Here is an 18,029-nt window from a genome sequence, read left to right on the forward strand (position 1 = left end):
TCTGCTTTCTTTAATATTCACATAGACCAAGGTGAGCGACACAGGCTCTTTAGAGCCTCTAGTTGCTCTTTTGATTCCTTTATTAATCCCCTATCAATATATATTAGTGTTATGAAAAGCTTGTTATTTTGAAACTGAGAAGCCAGTTTCCTCAGTTTTATTCAACCTTAATACAAACTGTAGTATGACCTTCAACTGTTTCTTAACATGAAGAAATATGTGTATATGATCCTGAGCTGTTCTTTACTGCCTCTGTGTTCTTGTGGAAGTGTGCTCCCATTGAGCATAGGATGTAGTGTATTGTTACTGGTAGGCTTAGACTTTAAAAGAATATTTGGTGCTTCTCTGCTAAGCCTGTGACATTATGGAGTAAGACCAAAGAAAGTTCAGGGCTAAGTTATGATAATTATGTGTTCAGTTAGGGAACCCTCAATGCAGACTGTTACATTGTTTGTGAACTAGCATGCTAAAAAATCTGACTCATAGCATTGGTTTAATGCAAAGAAGGGTTCATATTAATACTGCATTAACATGTTCTTTTCTTGAATGTGCATTCAATTTGCTGGACATTAAACAGCCATTCATCATGATCATCATCAGCTGTTCATCGACTACAGATACCCTGCTGTATGATCCTATGCTGTTCATTGACTACAGACACCCTGCTGTATGATCCTATGCTGTTCATTGACTACAGATACCCTGCTGTATGATCCTATGCTGTTCATTGACTACAGACACCCTGCTGTATGATCATATGCTGTTCATTGACTACAGACACCCTGCTGTATGATCCTATGCTGTTCATTGACTACCGACACCCTGCTGTATGATCCTATGCTGTTCATTGACCCTGCTGTATGATCCTATGCTGTTCATTGACTACAGACACCCTGCTGTATGATCCTATGCTGTTCATTGACTACAGATACCCTGCTGTATGATCCTATGCTGTTCGTTGACTACAGACACCCTGCTGTATGATCCTATGCTGTTCGTTGACTACAGACACCCTGCTGTATGATCCTATGCTGTTCATTGGCTACAGACACCCTGCTGTATGATCCTATGCTGTTCATTGACTACAGACACCCTGCTGTATGATCCTATGCTGTTCATTGACTACAGACACCCTGCTGTATGATCCTATGCTGTTCATTGACTACAGACACCCTGCTGTATGATCCTATGCTGTTCATTGACTACAGACACTCTGCTGTATGATCCTATGCTGTTCATTGACTACAGACACCCTGCTGTATGATCATATGCTTTTCATTGACTACAGATACCCTGCTGTATGATCATATGCTGTTCATTGACTACAGACACCCTGCTGTATGATCCTATGCTGTTCATTGACTACAGACACTCTGCTGTATGATCCTATGCTGTTCATTGACTACAGACACCCTGCTGTATGATCCTATGCTGTTCATTGACTACAGATACCCTGCTGTATGATCATATGCTGTTCATTGACTACAGACACCCTGCTGTATGATCCTATGCTGTTCATTGACTACAGATACCCTGCTGTATGATCCTATGCTGTTCATTGACTACAGATACCCTGCTGTATGATCCTATGCTGTTCATTGACTACAGACACCCTGCTGTATGATCCTATGCTGTTCATTGACCACAGACACCCTGCTGTATGATCCTATGCTGTTCATTGACTACAGACACCCTGCTGTATGATCCTATGCTGTTCATTGACTACAGATACCCTGCTGTATGATCCTATGCTGTTCATTGACTACAGACACCCTGCTGTATGATCCTATGCTGTTCATTGACTACAGATACCCTGCTGTATGATCATATGCTGTTCATTGACTACAGACACCCTGCTGTATGATCATATGCTGTTCATTGACTACAGATACCCTGCTGTATGATCCTATGTTGTTCATTGACTACAGACACCCTGCTGTATGATCCTATGCTGTTCATTGACTACAGACACCCTGCTGTATGATCATATGCTGTCCATTGACTACAGACACCCTGCTGTATGATCATATGCTGTCCATTGACTACAGATACCCTGCTGTATGATCCTATGCTGTTCATTGACTACAGATACCCTGCTGTATGATCCTATGCTGTTCATTGACTACAGATACCCTGCTGTATGATCCTATGCTGTTCATTGACTACAGACACCCTGCTGTATGATCCTATGATGTTCATTGACTACAGACACCCTGCTGTATGATCCTATGCTGTTCATTGACCCTGCTGTATGATCCTATGCTGTTCATTGACTACAGACACTCTGCTGTATGATCCTATGCTGTTTATTGACCCTGCTGTATGATCATATGCTGTTCATTGACTACAGACACCCTGCTGTATGATCCTATGCTGTTCATTGACTACAGATACCCTGCTGTATGATCCTATGCTGTTCATTGACTACAGACACCCTGCTGTATGATCCTATGCTGTTCATTGACTACAGACACCCTGCTGTATGATCATATGCTGTTCATTGACTACAGACACCCTGCTGTATGATCCTATGCTGTTCATTGACTACAGACACCCTGCTGTATGATCATATGCTGTTCATTGACTACAGACACCCTGCTGTATGATCCTATGCTGTTCATTGACTACAGATACCCTGCTGTATGATCCTATGCTTTTCATTGACTACAGATACCCTGCTGTATGATCCTATGCTGTTCATTGACTACAGACACCCTGCTGTATGATCCTATGCTGTTCATTGACTACAGACACCCTGCTGTATGATCCTATGCTGTTCATTGACTACAGACACCCTGCTGTATGATCCTATGCTGTTCATTGACTACAGACACCCTGCTGTATGATCATATGCTGTTCATTGACTACAGACACCCTGCTGTATGATCCTATGCTGTTCATTGACTACAGATACCCTGCTGTATGATCCTATGCTGTTCATTGACTACAGACACCCTGCTGTATGATCATATGCTTTTCATTAACTACAGACACCCTGCTGTATGATCCTATGCTGTCCATTGACTACAGACACCCTGCTGTATGATCATATGCTGTCCATTGACTACAGATACCCTGCTGTATGATCCTATGCTGTTCATTGACACAGATACCCTGCTGTATGATCCTATGCTGTTCATTGACTACAGATACCCTGCTGTATGATCCTATGCTGTTCGTTGACTACAGACACCCTGCTGTATGATCCTATGATGTTCATTGACTACAGATACCCTGCTGTATGATCCTATGCTGTTCATTGACCCTGCTGTATGATCCTATGCTGTTCATTGACTACAGACACTCTGCTGTATGATCCTATGCTGTTTATTGACCCTGCTGTATGATCATATGCTGTTCATTGACTACAGACACCCTGCTGTATGATCCTATGCTGTTCATTGACTACAGATACCCTGCTGTATGATCCTATGCTGTTCATTGACTACAGACACCCTGCTGTATGATCCTATGCTGTTCATTGACTACAGACACCCTGCTGTATGATCATATGCTGTTCATTGACTACAGACACCCTGCTGTATGATCCTATGCTGTTCATTGACTACAGACACCCTGCTGTATGATCCTATGCTGTTCATTGACTACAGACACCCTGCTGTATGATCATATGCTGTTCATTGACTACAGACACCCTGCTGTATGATCCTATGCTGTTCATTGACTACAGATACCCTGCTGTATGATCCTATGCTTTTCATTGACTACAGATACCCTGCTGTATGATCCTATGCTGTTCATTGACTACAGACACCCTGCTGTATGATCCTATGCTGTTCATTGACTACAGACACCCTGCTGTATGATCCTATGCTGTTCATTGACTACAGACACCCTGCTGTATGATCCTATGCTGTTCATTGACTACAGACACCCTGCTGTATGATCATATGCTGTTCATTGACTACAGACACCCTGCTGTATGATCCTATGCTGTTCATTGACTACAGATACCCTGCTGTATGATCCTATGCTGTTCATTGACTACAGACACCCTGCTGTATGATCATATGCTTTTCATTAACTACAGACACCCTGCTGTATGATCCTATGCTGTCCATTGACTACAGACACCCTGCTGTATGATCCTATGCTGTTCATTGACTACAGATACCCTGCTGTATGATCCTATGCTGTTCATTGACTACAGACACCCTGCTGTATGATCATATGCTGTCCATTGACTACAGATACCCTGCTGTATGATCCTATGCTGTTCATTGACACAGATACCCTGCTGTATGATCCTATGCTGTTCATTGACTACAGATACCCTGCTGTATGATCCTATGCTGTTCGTTGACTACAGACACCCTGCTGTATGATCCTATGATGTTCATTGACTACAGATACCCTGCTGTATGATCCTATGCTGTTCATTGACTACAGACACCCTGCTGTATGATCATATGCTTTTCATTAACTACAGACACCCTGCTGTATGATCCTATGCTGTCCATTGACTACAGACACCCTGCTGTATGATCATATGCTGTCCATTGACTACAGATACCCTGCTGTATGATCCTATGCTGTTCATTGACTACAGATACCCTGCTGTATGATCCTATGCTGTTCATTGACTACAGATACCCTGCTGTATGATCCTATGCTGTTCGTTGACTACAGACACCCTGCTGTATGATCCTATGATGTTCGTTGACTACAGATACCCTGCTGTATGATTCTATGCTGTTCGTTGACTACAGACACCCTGCTGTATGATCCTATGCTGTTCATTGACACAGACACCCTGCTGTATGATCCTATGCTGTTCATTGACTACAGACACCCTGCTGTATGATCCTATGCTGTTCATTGACTACAGACACCCTGCTGTATGATCCTATGATGTTCATTGACTACAGACACCCTGCTGTATGATCCTATGCTGTTCATTGACTACAGACACCCTGCTGTATGATCCTATGCTGTTCATTGACTACAGACACTCTGCTGTATGATCCTATGCTGTTCATTGACCCTGCTGTATGATCATATGCTGTTCATTGACTACAGACACCCTGCTGTATGATCCTATGCTGTTCATTGACTACAGACACCCTGCTGTATGATCCTATGCTGTTCATTGACTACAGACACCCTGCTGTATGATCATATGCTGTTCATTGACTACAGACACCCTGCTGTATGATCATATGCTGTTCATTGACTACAGATACCCTGCTGTATGATCCTATGCTGTTCATTGACTACAGATACCCTGATGTATGATCCTATGCTGTTCATTGACTACAGACACCCTGCTGTATGATCCTATGCTGTTCATTGACTACAGACACCCTGCTGTATGATCATATGCTGTCCATTGACTACAGACACCCTGCTGTATGATCATATGCTGTTCATTGACTACAGATACCCTGCTGTATGATCCTATGATGTTCATTGACTACAGACACCCTGCTGTATGATCCTATGCTGTTCATTGACTACAGACACCCTGCTGTATGATCCTATGCTGTGCATTGACTACAGATACCCTGCTGTATGATCCTATGCTGTTCATTGACTACAGACACCCTGCTGTATGATCATATGCTGTCCATTGACTACAGACACCCTGCTGTATGATCATATGCTGTTCATTGACTACAGATACCCTGCTGTATGATCCTATGATGTTCATTGACTACAGACACCCTGCTGTATGATCCTATGCTGTTCATTGACTACAGACACCCTGCTGTATGATCCTATGCTGTTCATTGACTACAGATACCCTGCTGTATGATCCTGTGCTGTTCATTGACTACAGACACCCTGCTGTATGATCCTATGCTGTTCATTGACTACAGACACCCTGCTGTATGATCCTATGCTGTTCATTGACTACAGACACCCTGCTGTATGATCCTATGCTGCTCATTGACTACAGACACCCTGCTGTATGATCCTATGCTGTTCATTGACTACAGATACCCTGCTGTATGATCCTATGCTGTTCATTGACTACAGACACTCTGCTGTATGATCCTATGCTGTTCATTGACTACAGACACCCTGCTGTATGATCCTATGCTGTTCATTGACTACAGACACCCTGCTGTATGATCCTATGCTGTTCATTGACTACAGATACCCTGCTGTATGATCCTATGCTGTTCATTGGCTACAGACACCCTGCTGTATGATCATATGCTGTCCATTGACTACAGACACCCTGCTGTATGATCCTATGCTGTTCATTGACTACAGATACCCTGCTGTATGATCATATGCTGTTCGTTGACTACAGATACCCTGCTGTATGATCCTATGCTGTTCATTGACTACAGATACCCTGCTGTATGATCCTATGCTGTCCATTGACTACAGACACCCTGCTGTATGATCCTATGCTGTTCATTGACTACAGACACCCTGCTGTATGATCCTATGCTGTTCATTGACTACAGACACCCTGCTGTATGATCATATGCTGTCCATTGACTACAGACACCCTGCTGTATGATCCTATGCTGTTCATTGACTACAGACACCCTGCTGTATGTTCCTATGCTGTTCATTGACTACAGACACCCTGCTGTATGATCCTATGCTGTTCATTGACTACAGACACCCTGCTGTATGATCATATGCTGTCCATTGACTACAGACACCCTGCTGTATGATCATATGCTGTTCATTGACTACAGATACCCTGCTGTATGATCCTATGCTGTTCATTGACTACAGACACCCTGCTGTATGATCCTATGCTGTTCATTGACTACAGACACCCTGCTGTATGATCCTATGCTGTTCATTGACTACAGATACCCTGCTGTATGATCATATGCTGTTCATTGACTACAGACACCCTGCTGTATGATCCTATGCTGTTCATTGACTACAGATACCCTGCTGTATGATCATATGCTGTTCCTGAAAACAGCATTTCCTGAATCTTAAAATACCAATTGATATGACCTTCCGCTGTTTGATAACTGAAAGGCACCCTGCTTTATGATCTCCAACTGATATTTACCCTAATAATACCCATTATGTATGGTATCCTGATGTTTCTTAACCTTAAGACACCTTGGTCTATGATTTTCAACTGTTCTTTATGAAAAAGATACTTGGCTATATGATCCAGCTGTTCTATAACCTAAAGACAGTCTGATCTATCATTTTCAGCTGTACTTTAACCTTAAAACACCCTGTTCTATGATCTCCTGTTGTTCCTTTGCTTAAAAACATCCTGCTCTATGATTTCTAGTTGTGCCTTCTCCTTTAGACACCCAATGTATATGACCAACAGTTGTTTCTAAACCTGAAGACACTGAATGAAATGATCTTCACCAGGTCCGTGATCATAAAACACCCAGCTATTTAAGAATATTTCCAATGCACATTGTTTCTTTTTACAGTATGATTCAGTGAATTGAAATTTGCCAATAAATATTTCAAGAGTAAATTAGATTCTTTCTGTTATGTAAAACTACATAAAATTTGTGGAAATAAAACGTTATTAATGGAGGAATTAAAGGTTTGGCATATAGAGATTTTATTGTCATCCGTTGAAATAACTTGGAACAGTAATGATTAATATTGATTAGAAATCCTACCAGGTAAATATAGAACATTATCAGACAGCATAACTGAAAGGAGTTTTATTATACAAGGGGAGTAATTAGGATTTCTGGAACAAGATTCGTTGATGTTATCTCTTGTATGTACGTTTTTACAACTATTTTCTGCTGTTTGTTTTCACAGATATTTATTGTTTGTAAAATGATTTCTTATTGGTCTATAAATTTATGGATTTGATTGTATCTTATGATGGTAAAAGTATGTCATAAAATCATCTGAATTTTGAAGAATAAAAACATTGCTCATTGAATATCACTTATGAAAAAGCATACATCTGTATATCTATTTATATGTGGTAAATAACATGGATAGCAATATGAAGCATGCATTTCTTATGAAAATTTTAAAACATTATTTTTTTTAGAATTTAGTATTGCTGATGGAATAAATATAATATGCATATTTAGTGGATATTGGAATGCTTTTCTTGTATTTTCAGTATTTGGATTACATAACCATAACATGAATAAACAAGAGATGGGTAAACATCAAAGAGAAACTAGAACTGCAACAAAAACTATAGAGACATAGCAAATGAAATCTGTTACACTAGTTTATACTCCATATCAATTAGGTTCCCAATCACTCTCAATCTATATAAGGTGTGAATACATTTACATGTATCACTTGTTGTTTGTGATATAAAGTTCAGGTGCAGTGCAGTTTAAGTCCTATATATATATCAGATTCAACAGCTGAATTGCTTTTTCAGACTACTTGTAATCCCATAGATTTTGAATGCATGTCAGATCCAAATTGTAATCAGAACTATAAGCTGGACTTTGGTTTACCATCATTAATCATGATGTCACTTTAACTCTGTTCAGATCCATGGTTAATCTATACAAAGGCTGATTCTTAGCTGAATCACTGTGTTAGACAGTTAACATTGATTTTATTGGTTAAGGGAATCATTTATTATATGCACATTTTGCACATTGCATAAAAGTTGACAACTATAGATCAAAAGATAAGTAAAATTCATATCCAGTGTCATTAAATTAGCTGATGATCATAGGCTCTGAATTTATCTGCTATTTTCATAATAGAAGCCAGGGCCGTAACTACATTGAGGCAAACGAGGCAAATGCATCATGTTAGAAATTAAAAAAAAAAATGAAAGTGTCTTGCAAGAAGCATTTTCTCTTCACTCTCTGTTGTCGCCCCTGTATGTTTTTCGTGATCCATGTGTCTAAATTACTTTTGGTTTTCAGAGTTGATAGTCTATTGTTTGTACCTCTGTGTCCTGGGTTTGTCTTTTGTTCATTTATTGTCCTACTCTATGACTATAGTCTTAATTGACTTTGTTAATCTTGTATTATTTTAACTTTTAGTTTCTTGTGTACAATTTGGAGTTTAGTATGGTGTTCATTATCACTGAACTAGTATATATTTGTTTAGGGGCCAGCTGAAGGACGCCTCCGGGTGCGAGAATTTCTTGTTGCATTGAAGACCTGTTGGTGACCTTCTGCTGTTGTCTCTTTGGCACATTCTCCATTTCCATTCTCAATTTTATATGTGTTGATTTTCAGTTGTAAACGTGTAGTTTTGCAATGTTGCATGTCCACCAATGTCCAGACATTGTGTGAGAAAATATTTTAAGAATATACGATGCTACTGGACACAGTAAAAAATGGTTGTTTCTGTATGAAGAATTGAACTTGATATCAAAGAAAAGCTCTTTTTTGTAGATAAAACTGACATGGTTTAGATTAAAGTAAGACCACCAATTTCCTGGTGTCAAGTCATCTATGAAAAAAAACATCAATGTATTGCAATATGACCTTTTACATTGAAGGGTTAAAATTGAATTAAGTCGTGTTCAGACCTTTTAACAAAAATAAAGGAATATTGAGTAAACGTGCACAGGACCTTATCTCACACAATGTCAATGCATAGAAAAATATTCAAATGATCAATGGTCAAAGTTTTTATTCCTATTCTTCATCTTGATAGTTACTGAAGGGTCTTTAATACCGTAAAACAAGGTCAAGATGGTCCTTAGTGTCGACTGAGGCAGTACTAGTACTTGAAGTATAATACTGCACTGTCACTATATTTAAATCTAGTCATAACAAAAATCACAAAAGTCTAAGCACAATACAAGACAAGAACAGACAGACATATCCAGTTAGTGCATCGGACTACTAACACAAAGGTTCCTGGTTCGATTCCCGTCTGGGATGAAAATTTCAGGAACTGAATTTTCGGCTCTCCCTTGACATCATTTACGAGTATGGTCTCGAGGAAACGATGATAGTCCGTCGGAAGGGGACGATAAATGGCTGACCCGTGTTAAGAGAGAGCCATATCTCTTGCACGTTAAAGACACCCTTGTAGATTTCGAAAAAGAGCAGGCTAATGCCGCTACAAGGCAGCACTCGCACCCGCAAAGTGGAAAGGGATTAATATAAGTTGCAAAACTTGTTTCCCAATCCACTATAAATAAATATGTTTAAACTAATGATTATGAGAATTGCGATTTTTGCTTTATCCTACATATCAGTCTATCTTTAATGTTGTCCCTGAAAAACCTAAAAGTTTAAATTACAATGATTTTTTTTGCTTAGACCTTGCAAGACAATTTTTACATTTTACTAATTTTGAGAGAGAACTGCAAATAGCAAATAATGTTCAGTACAAACAGATGTCTGTGAACATGAAAAAAATTGTAAATTGATTCCTTATAGAAGTTATTGCCCTTGAACTATGATTTTTCACCAATATTTTTTTTACCTATATTTCACAGATCAATAAAAATTGAAATTGACAGTGAGAACAATACCCAGAATAGAACAAAAGATTTATCTCAGTTGCACATATAATTCAGTATCTGGGACAGGAGGAGAAGTTCAAAAGTTCAAAATTTCCTACTGAAATAAATTGATTGTTTAAAGGGAATAACATTCATAGACTGCTAATTGACAGTTTTACTTATTACTAATCAATTCTAGAGATTCAAGTGTCCTATGTAATTATTTATTGAATATATATTTACATAAGTGATTTTGATACATTGACAAGTTACGTCAGGGTCACTTAAGCACATGAACAAGTGATATCATATATGAAATGACAAGTAGGAAAATTCAGTACATAATGTAATTGAAATTTACATGTTTAAGCCCAATATGATAGTTTTGTCAAATATGAAATTATACAATGTATCTGTGTATCTGTTTTTATATAGCAGTCTCTCTATTGACAGTAAACATGACAGTAAAAATGATATTGATTTCATAAACTGCTGACTCCATTGGAGAATTGTCAGTTCCAATATTCTTGTTCCAATAGGGAACAATAGTGATATTTCTGACCCGGTTATGGTCTGATGTTTTAGCTCTGTGAAGTTTTGACTTTTAAAAAATGATTGTCATTTTAGCCTTAATAAGTAAATTGGTTTTAGACCTTTCTAACATTTCTTCAGTCAATTATGGTTTTCAGATGATAACCCATGGAACTTTTTTTAATTTGGAATCCAGCTTGGATATATTGTCAGATAAAATGATACCAAGATCCCTAACAATATTGTAAATAAATAGCGATACTTACTTGAAATTGAAGGCAAACTTAAATATATGGTAACATATATAAAATGGGAAGTTTTATTTATGGGATCAACACATCCAAGGACAGGAACACAGATACTTTATCAGACTCAAATTATTGCACAGAAGGAGTTTTTGAATGAGTTCTTGAAAACCTTATATTGTTGGTTCCTTTCAAATATGGATATTTGTAACATACAAGGAATACTCTTATTGATTTTGATGACAAAAGGTTATAGAACATATCACATGGAGCAAAGGGGTTCCTGGCTGATATCTGAAGAATCTTACTGTCCATTGTAATCAAAACTGATATATGTAATGAAAGAATGCTCCATATTTAGTTTCTGATAAACACTTTCAATGTCGAGGTCAAAGATACTTTGTTTAGACTAATATAAGTGCAGAAAAGGGGGTTTCTGGATAACAACGCAAGAAATTTATTTGCACTTCAATAATCCTATTTTATTTTGGCGAAACAAAAAGCATTTTAGGGATTTTGAATTAAAACTCAGCTTTGCATAATAACATTTAGTGTATTAAGTTTATAGTCCAACAGTACACAATTTTATGTAGGTTTTACCATCAGAATACAATTAAGCTTATTATGAACTAAATAGTCTATAATCAGAACCAGGAAACAATTCCCTTTTTAGATATATAACAAAAATAGTTTTGTTCTTTGCATTTATAAGGTTTAAAAAAAGGAAATGGACATTTATAAAGTAAAAGGCACTTCTTTAATGATACATAATATCATTTTCCTAATTTATATAAGTATCCATATTTACTGTAGCTATAAATAGGGAACTCTTGATGCAATAAGGAAGTTATTGAATTAACTAACTTAATTATAATTACTCATCTTACTTTTTGTAATGTTTTTTGTGGAAGTAAATTATTTAGCTTATTACCGTTTGAATAAGTGTCAGGATTTACAGATAAGTTTGTATATTGAACAGTAAGTAATTTTACCTTTCATGGTTTGCATTTGGTTCAGAGAGTATTTTTAATTAAATGAGTTTATCAGGACTGCTGTTGATTATATACAATTCAAATGACCTAGATATTTTGTTGAAGGAAAACATACAATGTATGTTTTTAAGATGGATAAATGTTTCTAGTGAAAATTGATTTGCCTCCACTGAAATCTTTTAAGAGGGTAATGTACTAGCTATACATGACAGGTCCAACATGTAAGCATTCAATTCAATGGATTGCTATGGTCTGGAACAAGTACCTGAGTAGAAAATATAGGGGGAAAATGTATGTATATTCAAAATGTAAATGTTATGCTGTATTTCTTAGAAAGAGAATACTTTCTTTCTAGAAACATAATGATTTTTTAATTGGAATACCAATATTAAAAAGACAAAAAATATAGAATAAGCACATGGCAAGAGTTTTATTTAAATCATGATGTAATTTTGTACTTTTACTCTAAAATGTCTTGTAGCAAACTATAAATGGAAAATCCATGAAAGACAATTGACAATGAATACCCAGACAAGTTTATTGATTCAGAAATCTATTTCTCTCTTGAGAACAGTTGACCAGAATATTGATAACAATGTAAATCCTTAAAGGAGTCTGGGGAATTTCTTGAATTGGTATTTAAGGACAAATGGATGTGAAGATCATCTAGAATTATCTCCCTTTGGGAAAACAAAGGATTTCATTCCTGACGTGCTGTAAAGATTGACCTGAAGTTGTCTAAAATATTATTTTTCAAGGATTTATACTGCATTCCTATTGTTTTTGTTTATTTGATTAAATCCTGTGGAGTTTTATGCATAACCATAGATAAAAGGAGTAGGTCCGGTAAGACCCCTTTTTGGCCCCAAAATATAACAGTTTTACAAAATTGTTAAAATGTAAACTTTTAGTTATTTATTGGACAGTTGAATGTGTCTGCCACATAAATATGGGATGTTTTTGACTATGCAATGCACATATATCGGGTTGTAGCGCCATTAAGTCATGCTAAATTACTGAAATCTTCGAAATTCTAGAATTTTAGTTAAATTTTAGACGGTTTCCGTGTAAAACGGAAGTGGCCGCATTCGTGTTCATCCTTAATATTGAAATGTAAGTTGTATTTTATGATAATACATAACATATATAAAGGTTGTGGATGAACACAGATGCGGCTACTTTCATTTTTGACAAAAAACATCTGTAAAGTGACATTTTTCAGCATATTTGGTAGATTTTTCATATTTTAGCTGGAATCGGATCGTTTTTAATGACTAAATCAGTTAAAATCTTTCACATAAACTAATTGAATTAAGTAAAATAGACACTTAAGTGTTTAAAAAGTGGTCAAAATCTTTCGTTAGATGAAACTGAAATTTGAGGCCAAAATGAGACCTTACCGGACCTTCTCCTTTGCATTGTGGTGAACAAAAAATATTAGATATTTTCTGTTATCTTTACAAATTGTGATGAAAAATAAAGTTTTCTTTTGTTTTTGGAATGCTGTCTCATTGGCATATTGTGCCTCATACCTCCTTCCCCCCCCCCCATCCCCCCAAAAAAATCAGCATAATCAAGGAATGTTTGTTTGTTACCCTTGAGTGTTATAGAAGATATGAGCTTGTTTGTCTTATCTTATCAAACATTGATTTTTTAACTTCTTCACACAAGATATAGTTTAAAATTAATCTATAAATATTTTCCACAGAAATTAATCCATAAAACTTTTTCCACACTGAAGCTTGTATTTGTCTATCTAACAGATCTGCTGGTATATGATACTTCATGATATAAATAAGGATATGTCATATTTTTGCTAAACTATATAAACCAGTAACTAATTGTTGTTAGATGCTAGCAACTATAGGTCATTGTACGACTTTCAACAATGAGCAAAATAAACCATATTTCAATTGCCTCAACATTGAGCAAAACTTATATCCCATTTTAGTATGAATTCTTGACAAAGTCCAAATTTTATGTTTTCAAATTTTGTTGATTTTAAGAGAGTCAGTTAATATACTTTTATATGATCATCTTAATATGTTGTTGCTTTAACATTTTTTCTTCAAAGGAAGGTCTTCATAGTATTTCATAAATTATATCCTTTCCCTTGCATTGTACAATTAGCCTCTAAATGTCTTTTGGGGATGTGTATTGTTAGGTTGCTGTCTAATTGATGTATACCTCACATCTCCTGTTATATTTTCATTGGAACAAGGTTATTGATTTTGTAGCAAATACAGCAGACCACACATTCTGTTACATTTAAGATTGGTTCAAAATAAATGTTCTATGTCTATAAATAGTCTGTGTTGCAACACATTATTGATTTGTTCCAGTCGTGATTACATCAGCAATTCTTGCATTATTCCAGATAAAATCAAATCACAGTTGTGATAATTCATCATAAAACCTGTCTATAAACTTCTAGCCATTAATTGTATAAGTATGATTTAAGGCAATTTCTTTGATTAATAATTTATTTATTAAGGAGATATGAAACTTAGTTATATTAGGGTATTTCAAATTCAGACATTTTTATTACCATTATTTTTGTTCATGGTATAGGATATGAATGTTTTATAATGGAGATTATCATTACTTGACAGTACATAAAAAAATAAACAGAAAAGGCTTAACAAGAAAAAAAAATTACTTGCAACTGAAAATACTTGCTTTCTACAGATATATGCATTGCTAGATAATTGTGGTATTATTTTCTATCATCACTAATGTCTTTTTCATCTTTTTTTCATTTAAAAACTGGATCTTAAATGAGTAGATTGATCCATTTTCTAAATTGATTTGATGGAATAGGGAATATCTTATACACTGGAAATTAGAAATATATTTTTTTAGAACAGCTTTCCATGAGACCCCTTAAGACTGATAGCATGTTGCTGTAAAATATGTAGGACTCTAAAGTGCGATGGGGACGCTAAAGTACGATGGTCACGCTAAAGTGCGATGGTCTTCGCTAAAGTGTGATGCCTACACACGCTAAAGTGCGATGGTCCGCGAAAGTATAGACGTAATAAACGTACTATGGATTATGACGTGATCTGTCCGAGTTTATACAAGCAAAAAAATGAAGATGCCGAACTATAAATGTAGAATATTTGATTAACAACTTTAAACCAAATGGTCATGACTTATTTAATTTAAACCTAGCCGTGCTTTGTCGGCTGAGGCAAATGTAGTTTTTTTCGGGTGCTGGAAGATGAACTTTTGTCATACAGTCGACCATTTTACTTTACAGATACAAAAGTATACGCATAAGTATCCTGTATCGTGTTTTTATAAGAAGCTAACAGATACATCAAAAGCATTGTTTATGTTGCAGTTTACTTTGCGGTCGCCATTAAAATATTGTCGATTTTATTGAAAATTAAAGTCGGTAAAATAACGGTCCGTGTATTCATGCGTAACACATAAATTGTCCGCTAAAACATTAGTTTGTACATTGTAGGAAATTTCAACCTGTATTTTGTACTCGCTGTGAAAAAGGAGAAAGCTCGGAGAACATTGCATTTCTCTCTCATTTGAATTAAGAATTAAACAAATAAATGTTACACAATGAACGGATTTTGTATTTGTAATTTACAATGACGACTTTTAAGGGAGATGTTCACATTAGTAATGGACTGTGTGAACGGCAAGTTACGCCAATCATCTTAATATTTGATACGCCCGAATTTAAAAAAAACATCATAGTATCAGGAAACATAGTATTTTGTGACACCTAAATTACCATTTTAACAATTATTACTTGGTTGGTCTTTAAATTTAGAAATAATCACTTAAGCCTACCGTTAATTATAAAGCCTATTAAATACTTATGTTATAAAACCTTAGCATACTAGCTTTTCCAAAAACGATAATGTACATGTATTAACATCCCGTTTTAAAGCCCTTTAAAATTACCCTTTTGGTCCATTGCAGTTGAGCGTGATATCCCATCGTACTTTAGCAAAAAAACAACCATCGCACTTTAGCGTGATACACCATCGTACTTTAGCGTAGGCCATCGCACTTTAGGGTGACCATCGCACTTTAGAGTACCATCGCACTTTAGAGTCCTACAAATATACCTTCGCAAACATTCCTGTTTGTAATGTAAAGTGTTTGCTGGGAACATTATTTTTCATCATCTTCTTCTTATTGGTCGCCTTTACACTTGAATACCAGTCTCCTCAACAAATCTGGTGGTCTTCTCAGTGGTGCATCCATAACTCTTCATAAGTGGGGACCCACTGACTGGCTAAGAGCAGGCACACTCCTGTCATGCTTCAGTGATTCCCTATATAGTCAACCAAATTTTCCCAGAAAAGGGGGGCCCCCCTCTAAATCCACCTCTGCTTCTGTAGGGCATCCACTGGTCCATATAGCTTCTCTTTGAGTGGTGTTTCAGAGTGCCATATCTTGTCTATCAATGCCTGATACATCTTGCATGACTGTAAGAGGTGTGCCATATCCTGCTCTGCTTCTCCACAAGAACACATTGGATATTGAACAACTTTCATGACTTTGTGTAAACGTTGGTTGAGTCTGTTGTATCCTGTCCTCAGTCTAAAGATGGTGGTTTGCTCAGATTTTGTTAGCTGATGGTAACTGTCTTGTTGATGAGGAGTATTGAAAAGAGATTTGATGATAGTCTTCATCTCTGTGTAGCATACTGGATTTTCTTCCTGTAGTTGTTTAGCACCATACTTTACTAATTTATCGGCTTGTTCATTCCCCAAACTCCACAGTGTGAAGGGATCTACTATAGTACTGGTTTCATGAGAAAGAAGCATCATATTAGATTAGAATTATTATGGCGCTTCAGAGGGAGCAATAGTTAAGACCAATATAAAAGCAAGTCAGTAGCCTCAGGCCTTTGTATTAAGTCTTGTATGGTTTTTTTTAAATATTAATTCATTTATAAGTTTTAGAGATTAGTGTGAAGTCAATTTTCACTGAACCAGTACACATTTTGATTTAGGGGCCAGCTGTTGCTTGCCATGGGAGCAAAATTTTATCCTTTTGTTTATTACCCTTTTATGGCTTTTGGCTGCTTTCTGCCCTTTGGTTTTTGTTGTCTCTTTTACACATGCTTTATTGAAAAATAACAATTAATTTACAAGGTACAGACACTTTTGAGAATAATGGATTGAATTATTATAAAATGTACTACTGTGAATTCATTAATATTTATGGGATACCAATTTTTCGTGGATGTGAAGCACCAATTTAAAGGATCAACGAACATTTTTATTGGCTTGTATGCAGAGTTTTGAAAACCACGAAATCAAATATCCTCAAAAATACAGTTTTTTCCTGAAACCACGAAAATTGGTACCCAAGAAAATAAATTATTCCGCAGTATGATGTAACTGATAAGAAAGCAATGTATGGTCAACTATAGCAAATGCTTATTTTTAAAAGCAGACAACTTGTTTTCAAAATACCGTAACTTAATGTCAAAAGTATTTTCTTCAGAATTAAAATTTTGAAAAATCATTCAACTGTAATTTGTTTTAAATGAAGAAATCAATGGTATTGCTCATGCAGTCACTGATATAAATTGCCTATTACGTCACTTAATGTGAAACACAAGTCAGAAAAGTTTCTGTCCATTAAGTTACACGCAACATATACTGCTATTATTCTACAAATTGTGGCAAATCCTTGTTTAAAACAAAAATTTAAAGGTTACGATGAAATTAAATGTTTTCCACTTGACTAGATTAAGTAGGAAACATTTTGTCAGTTTGGTCCACTATGAGCCATACATTTGTAGAGATCTGTTGTTGTCTAGTTATTATCTGCTGATAACAAATATATTTGTCATAATTCACTGCATAATCAATAAAAAAAATATGCTGATGACAATTTTTCTAA

At 36.2% G+C, this 18,029-nt stretch overlaps 1 protein-coding gene across 15 annotated transcripts in view; it reads left to right on the forward strand.

Annotated features, from left to right (window-relative positions):
• The window catches only part of LOC139513040 (microtubule-associated protein 2-like), a 117,373-nt gene that overhangs the window by 36,133 nt on the left and 63,211 nt on the right, over window positions 1–18,029 (forward strand). For 3 of the 15 annotated variants that reach the window (XM_071301131.1, XM_071301135.1, XM_071301140.1), the window contains exon 1: window positions 11,984–12,129. The exons of the other annotated variants lie outside the window; for them this stretch is intronic. The gene's annotated coding sequence lies outside the window, so the exon portion shown is untranslated. Of the gene's footprint in view, window positions 1–11,983; window positions 12,130–18,029 lie in introns of those variants that run through there. 15 annotated transcript variants of the gene reach the window in all.

Source organism: Mytilus edulis, chromosome 2 (assembly GCF_963676685.1).
Source record: "Mytilus edulis chromosome 2, xbMytEdul2.2, whole genome shotgun sequence".
NCBI lineage: Eukaryota > Metazoa > Mollusca > Bivalvia > Mytilida > Mytilidae > Mytilus > Mytilus edulis.